This window comes from Eubalaena glacialis, chromosome 9 (genome assembly GCF_028564815.1).
Source record: "Eubalaena glacialis isolate mEubGla1 chromosome 9, mEubGla1.1.hap2.+ XY, whole genome shotgun sequence".
Classification (NCBI taxonomy): domain Eukaryota; kingdom Metazoa; phylum Chordata; class Mammalia; order Artiodactyla; family Balaenidae; genus Eubalaena; species Eubalaena glacialis.
The window spans coordinates 31,632,839-31,641,318 of record NC_083724.1 but is presented as its reverse complement, the minus strand read 5'-3'; positions in this window follow the sequence as shown (position 1 = coordinate 31,641,318).

Sequence of the window (8,480 nt, the reverse complement as noted above, 5' to 3'; positions counted from 1 at the left end):
TTTTTTAAAATTGAAGTAACATTGGTTTATAACATAACAGAAGTTTTATGTGTACAACATTATGTTTCAACTTTTGTATACACTTACAGTGCACCTACCACCAAAAGTTTTGTTTCCACCCATCACCATACAGTTGGTCCCATTTACCCATTTCACTCTCCCTCTGGTAACCAGTACTTTGGCCTCGTTATCTATGAGTTTGTTTTTGTTTGGTTTGGTTTTATTTTACTTTTTAAATATTCCACATATGAATGAAATCATACGGAATTTGTCGTTCTCTGTCTGATTTATTTCACTTAGCCTAATAGCCTCAAGATCTATCCATGTCATAGCAAATGGCAAGATCTCATCTTTTTATAGCTGAGTAGTATTCCATTGTAAATATATATATATACAAAACATCTTTTTTTCTCATGAATGCTGTAATTTTTATTGAGATATAACTCACATGCCATAAAATTCACCCTTTTAAAGTGTACATTTCAGTGGTTTTTTTCACAGAGGTGTACAATCATCACCACTAGTTCTATCACCCCAAGAAGAAACCCTGTATCCATTAGCAATCACTTTCCATTTCCCACTCAGTCCCTGGCAACCGCTAATGAGCTTTCTATGGATATGCCTATTCTGGATACTTCATATAAATGGAATAATTACAATATGTCTGGGTGCCAGCAGTTTTTACTTTTAAAAAGGCTTCTTTCCCTCTTTTTTTTCTCCCTTTAGGTTTCAGGTTCTACCTGATTGAGTTAACTAGGCTCAGTCTCAGGCCATTTTGGGCTGTGTTTATATTTCTGATCTTGCAAATACTTGCAAGACAAAGACAGTTGCTTTCAATTTCCCAAAGAACTGGGGTGCTGCCTAAATGATATCAAAAGATTGACTTGCCCAACTCTTACCGAGTCCAAGCTCATACTGCTCACCACATGACAGACCAATCAATTGAGAGACGAGATGTTGGGGCAAAGAACAGCAACATTACTTGGAAAACCGGCAGACTGAGAAGATGGTAGACTCATGTCCCAAGGAACCATCTTGCCATAATTAGAATCAGGCTTCTTTTACACTAAAAGGGGAGGGAGTAAAGTCAAACATTTCCTGCTTCTGGTCAGCTTCCAGAGGGGATGTGTTAATTTCTTCCTTCCTGCAGTCATTCACAGGTGGGCCTGGTCAGGATGTTTCCTGTGAACTAAACAAAGGTATTTTAGCTTAATGCTCATTACCTGGGAAGCAGGGTTCCCAGAGATGTTCCATTATGTATAATTTAACTTATAGGCAACATCCCTTTACTGATTAACTTGTAATAGATTACAAAGGTTCTTCCCTATTACATAACTATATTTTAAAAATTTTTGCTTCCTTATATCCGTGAGAAGATTTCCCACTAAACCGGAAATCAAAAAGAGTTCCATGTTCTGGAACTCTAAGGTTCAATGTATCATGCTTTGACTCATCCAACTTTAGGTAGTACTGTATTCAAACCTTTGTTTTAATCCCATCAATGTCTGTTTTATCTATTCGATTTCTTAATGGCCATCTAAAGACTTCCATTCTGCTGGGACAAGTCCTTTTAAAATTTTCCATCTTGTTGGGAAGAGTCTCTTGACTTTCCTCTCAGCTTTTTATTCCCTTGTTAACTAACCTAATTAGCATTAACTTAGTATTTTTATTAACATATGTAAGACCCATTGAGGGGAAGGTGAGATCACAATTTCAATAAGTCTCCCCAAACCATTTTGTTTGTTTAAAATAAGGGAGTTCCTAAGGTTAGCCATTATATGTCTTTGTATCCACCTTTTAATTTGGTCTTTCCATAGGTACCAATAAGCAGTTATTCATGATGAGAGCTCTCTAAAAATTTTCCAGTTTAGAAGTTTATTACAATTTAAAGGGTCCCTCATCTAGAGGATCTTAATAGCAACTCAAATCAACAACACACAAGAGGTGTCCCCACAAGAGAGTGCGAAGGATGTAGCCCTTACAAGATCTAGAAAGCTTACTCCCCTTCAAAAAAAAGTCTGGAAAGTAAAAGGTCTTTGTTGTACAGGTGGATGCAATAAAGATTGAAATGACAAAGGGTCCCTTGTGGACTGGGACCCCTTATGACAAATTTTCCTGAGAGCTGGCATGGCCAGACAAAGAGACTGTCTGGAATCCCAGTGTATTTGATTGGCTGCCAAATGTACACCATATGCATACCTTTCAGATGGCAGAGACCAAAGAGAATTCTCTCACTGGTCAACAAACCAAAGAGGGTACCTCTTTCCTGAACAGCCTAAAGTTCAAGGAAACCCTACTCCTTGCAGCAAGGAGTTTATCAACCACCAGATAAAACTCAGGATTATCAACCAATGTGGGAGGTCTGAGACCCAGGAGAGATATACCCAGGTGTCTGGACTCCCTGAGGAGGTAGATGGGTACAAGGGGCCCTTGCTGGTACCAAGGCTCTGGATCCTCATAGAGCTCAGTTGAAGGAGAGAAATCTGCTCAGTTCCCTTCATGGTCACCCAAACTGTCCACTGAAAGAAAAACATACAATCTAAAAGTTGTTTCAGTTTTACTGACGGAACTTACTGAGGATGAGAGCCTGGGCAGCAGCTCTGAGGAACGGCTCCAAAGAAGTAGGGGAGGAGCCAGTATATATATGAATTTTGGGGGCTAGGAAATACATGTAGTCAAGCACATATCTTTGTAAAAGATTACTGCTAATCACAAAGAAAAGATATCTCAAGTTAATGAATTTAGTGATTTTCTGTGTATGGGAAGATGCAAGAATCTGGGATCCTTGAAATTCTTCCTCAGATACGTATCTTAACTATCTAGGGACCCATTCCAAAGCACAAAATGCTTCATCCTGTTTTTCCATCTTGATTCCCTTCAGGGTGCACTGTTGTTGGGCAACTGCAGTGGGTTTTGACTTAACCCTTTGTATAACTGGATGATAAGTGACACCCTTTGTTCTTTCTTTATTCACAGACGTTTTAGTTCAATAAGTAAGGCATAACAACTTAATCCATACGAAGGGGAAAGGTTACCTACCAGACTATGCTTGGGAGGAAGAATAGGGAAGGAATGTCATCTGAACTCTCTCCCACCTGCTCCAAATAAGATCATGTGTCTCCTGCTTTATAAATGTCTCCAACAGGAAATATTACCATCATCTTACAGTAAAGATCAAGCAAACTGCAAATGTGAATGAGACACTTGTGACAGGTAACACATCAGCTTAAATTCACAATAATCAGTATGTGTATGTGCAAGGTCAGAGTGTTTCCTGAGGTTCTGAGAAGGAGAAGAGAGAAGAGAGTTGGCTGAGGTATGACGGAGGTGATGGGAGTAGGAACACAGCTTTGAGGACTTTACAAGAGCTGGGATGCTGGAGGGAGTCTTGGCTGACTTCACAACTCTGTAATAACTGTAACGGAGTTAGTCATCAGTGTTGTCAGCCTTATTCTTCCTCTGAGGTGGAGAAGGAGTGCCAATAAGGCAAGATTCTAAACATCCATGGGGTCCTGGCCATATATTGATACTACTACTACAAGACCTTTCAGCTAAGTTTGGCCACATGACTTCAAGCCCCAGAAATTCGTAACTGAATATATCCAAATGAATGTAACATCTTAATACATGTAGTTTGTTAGAATCAATGAATCTTTAAATTGATATACTATGCCAGTTATATTGATATCAATTCTCCTTTATTGATCTCAGAATAATTTAAAAGATAGAGAATGAAAAAGACTAGAAATAAGTAATAATCATGAACCACACAAGACATATATATACAATTAAATAATAAATAGTATTTTTCAAATTTAAGTAATGTACAGATTCCTGTCTAAAGGAAAATAAACTTCTCATGGACCACCTAGTGCTTACGTAAATTATTTTTATTATAATGTTTGGTAAAAATATATCAACGTAATCTTGGTATAAATGCCTTATGCTTATATAGCTATAAAACCAAAACATATTTACAAATTCAATATAAATAAAGTCAAATAAGCTTCACCTGAACAACATTTGATGTGACACTTGATGTCGTTTTGCTGAAATTAAGATCCTACCCAAAATGTGAATTTGGTATGATATAGATTCTTTGGAGTTCAATGATCCATCTCATAACTCTTGACTGCGCATTGGGGAAGATGCCTGACCTCTGTCCATGTGGATTCTCTTGAGACTCCTATAAACTCCAAGGGTGGGGACAGGGAGTTGTGCCTGGAAACCTGACTGCCCCAAATTTGTGCTTAGAGGGGTTGAACTGAACAAGCAAGCACAATTACCCTGGGCTGGGATAATGATTATTGCATTATAAAAAAAATTTTTGGGGGGGATGGTGAGAACATTTAAGTTCTACTCTTTTAGTAAATTTTAATTATAAATATGGTTTAATTTTTTTTCATGAAAATGAGAGCATACTATTCATATTGTCATGGTGTTTCATATTAGCACTATAAATTTAGATACGTTTTCCATTGTGAAGCTGTATCATTATTTAGCCAGCCATTCTTGATATGTACCGTAAAAATAATACATCTAATCCTGCTTGTTTTCATTCCAGGTTCACAAAGTAGCCTTCTGATTATCTATAAATGTGGCTTCATGCACACACCAGCTACAAGAAGAGAAATTAATAGCCAGAGAATGAAAATTCTTGTCTTGTTGAAATAATTAACAAAAGGGCATTTTTGTTAGAACATTACATAGAAGTTTGGATAATGAGTGTTTTCTTTACTCCCTGATCACCTTTGGGGGTCCTAAAACTCTAATCAGTTTTGTGTTTGCCCCAGAATAGGAAATAAGGTGACTTCACCTACATACCACCTGGAGAGATATCTTTATGCTAACCAGCCAGCCTTCCTTAGGGGATGCCTCCTTCTTGCATTGCATTTCAAGTTTTAACACTACCTTCATTGTCAGAGTTGGTGAGTTTCGGCAGCAAGAGTCTGGGACATGATCTGGAAAGTCTTAATCAAAGGAATAGAGATTTGAATTGGGCCTTAAAAGACAGATATGATTTAGATGGGTGACCCAGATGGGGCATGGTGATTAATAAATGAGGGTCATATCACACAAGCAAATTCAGCTGTCAACTTCTGAAAGACAGTATGTAAGGTGATTGGCATGGACTGAAAACAAACATGGTAGGAAAATACATGTGGTGGGGGAAAAAAACATGAGGAAGGGAATCTTCAGTATCATCATTCTCTTCAAAACATAATGAGATAAGAAAAGGGATAAAAGGAGTATACATATTGAAAAGGAAGTAAGACAACTATTATTATTTGCAGATTATATGGTTGTTCTCCACCCAAAAAAAGGAAAAGGAATCCAAGAGAATCAACAAGAGAGTTTTGTAAGATAATAAGTCAAAAGCTATATATATGTATATATATGTGTGTGTGTGTATATATATATATATGCATACGCACACACACGTATACATATATAATATAGCACTGTCCTATACAGCACTTATAAACAATTGGAAAATATAATTTAAAAAGTCTTATTCTCAATAGTAGCAAAACCTATGGACTATCTAGATATAAACCTAATGAGTAATGTGAAAGAGTTATAAGAAGAAAACCATGAAATTTTACTGAAACATAAAGGAAGACCTGAGAAAATGGAGAGATATGATATGTTCCTGGTTGAGAAGAATAAATATTAGAAAATTTTCATTTCTCCCTAAATTAGTCTATAAATGTAATGCATTATATCAAAATCTCAATTATATCAAAATCTCCTGCCATAGGCTCCATCTCCAAATACTACCACATTGGGGGACACATATGAGTTTGAGGGGTACATAATTCAGTCCACAGCACTGGGTTATTGGAAGTGTTGGGAAATGGGCTCTTCTTCCATTTTTATCTCTGCAGGAATAAAAACAGAGCCATAATTTCAGAGTAAAATACAATAATCTCCATACAAACCATCATCTGAAGGGATCAAGGGAGTACCTATATGCTAGGAGTTAGACCACTTTTCAGCAAAGACGCCACACTTTCTTTTGCAGAAGTCAAGTGGGAGCCACCGACCTCTGTGTCTCTTAGCAAGACTAAAGTGACATTCTTTCAACTCTCATAGCTCTAGGATCTCCAGCACTGATTACCCCTATCCTTTGCTCAACCAGTGGATGCCATGGTGTGCTGCCAACATCTTCCCCACCCCTCATTAGAACTGAAGAACTCATTTTCCCCAGCTGCTGGGAATGTTGGACGTTGACAGCAGTGAGTTGAGTTCCCCTCCAGAGTTTGCCCTTGGCTGAAGGAAGCCACCTCGTTCAAGCTCCTGCCCCCTTCCCCAGGCCACCCAATATCCACATCCAATGACTGATTGATGTAGGGGTATAAAAGCCTGGTCTCCTTGCCTCAATTCAGGGCAACTCTGAAAGGCTTTCCCAGTTCTAGAGCTACCCATCCTACCAGTAGAGGCCTTTGTTGTGACAGCAACACAGTCCAACTTCTCCTTCTCCCCAGTCCTGCTTCCTTTACTTCCCTTAGGTATTAAACCTCTTGCACACAAATCTCCATCTCAGAGTCTATTTCCTGAAGACTCCGATAAGGAACAATCTCTTGTTCCTATTTGGCTTTGCCCGTGGCCTTTATGTATCCTTCCTTCACCCCTCTGCATTCTTTGAAATTCTTTCTAAGTGCCTTCTGGAATTCCTGATCAATCAGCAAAAATCTTTATACGAAGGTTTGAGACAGACAATATTCTTTCAGTACCCTGGATGTTAGAAGAGTTATATCTAGTTTACTCTTTTGGGGAGGGGTCTGTAATAGGCACCCAACCTTGATAGTTCCTGGGCTTTGTCTCCTGCCCCACCTTGCCCTTCAAGGCCATGAAAACCTAAGTTCATATTTGCCCAGTGTGACAAATACTGTGCTGCTGGAAATGAAAATTCCAAAACTCAACTTTGTAATTATGCTCTGTACCCCCACCCTGATGTAAGTACAGTACTCTCTGCAGGCAAAGTTTTACAAGAGGAACTGGGGGTGGAAGCATGTTGCCTGCTGCCACCTGGTGGCAGAAGTGTATATTTAACGAAGACAGGCAGCAAGTCTGAAGACTTGGGTCCTTTGAGAAATATTCATCAACTAGGAAAAATCACTTGAAATCTTTATGACTCTGTTTGCTCCTTTAAAAAAAGGACTATTACCATATTACTTAAATTATAATGTTGTTGATACAAGCAATTAGAACTTTCGAAGACAAGTGGTATAAAATAGCAAGTATTTTTATAGCACAGCAAACGTTCTGCCATTTAGTAGTGAGGGCCAAAATTATTTTTCCAGGGTTATTCTTTTTTTCTCTTGATTACGATTGTGAACATGTGGTAGCTGATCAGAAATTGGAAACATGGTCAATGAAAGAGGTCTCTGCCATCCTCCATTTCATCTATTCCATTTTCCCAAATCTCTAGGATTAGGCTATCTCTTTGGATCAGGACAGGCTATTGGGAAGGTGTCAGATGACTGTGGCTTTTGGAAAAGATAGATCTCACCAGTAGCTGGAGAATCTGGTTATCTACATGGTGAGAAGTGAAAGGTTTTGTAAAGGTCTGCTTTCTTCTCAATATCTTCTCCAGCACTCTGAAGTGTGGGTGGAGTAGGGGTGTCCTAGCTGAGTTGATCTGGTGCCACTTCCCTGTTAAAAAAGAAATGACAGGGCTTCCCTGGTGGCGCAGTGGTTGAGAATCTGCCTGCCAATGCAGGGGACACGGGTTCGAGCCCTGGTCTGGGAAGATCCCACATGCCGCGGAGCAACTAGGCCCGTGAGCCACAACTACTGAGCCTGCGCCCTGCAACAAGAGAGGCCGCGATAGTGAGAGGCCCGCGCACCGCGATGAAGAGTGGCCCCCGCTTGCCGCAACTAGAGAAAGCCCTCGCACAGAAACGAAGACCCAACACAGCCAAAAAAAAAAAAAAAAAAAAATTAATTAATGAATTAAAAAAAAAAAAAAAAAGAAATGACAGGCCCAAAATGGAGTCACCTGTGCTAAAAGGAAGACTTAATACCTGACCTTACTGCAGTTACAACCTTCTCCAAGAATGTAATCCTAACTGGTCAGTGTGGAATTTTCCGGTCAGCACCAATGAGGTAATCCTTTCCATCCTCCAAAAGGAAGATGAGGTAACCTGGCACATAGATCCCCTTCATCCCATATAGATACATTATCTAAGCCTGAAATGATCTTTATGTTTTGTTTTGTTTTTGACTTCCTTGTCTTACCTTTAAAAACCTCTCCCTTTCTATAGCCTTTTAGAGCTCCCCTCTACTTGCTAAGTGGGATGCTGCCCAATTCATGAATCGTTCAATAAAGCTAATTAGATCTTTAATATTTACTCAGAGTTTTGTTATTTAACATCCCTGAGATTCTCTTTCATCTCTGTGTTGGTTTCATTATCAAGCCGGGTAGCAAGAAGGCTCCAACAGTTTCAGGCCTCACAAGAAATTCAGAAGATAAA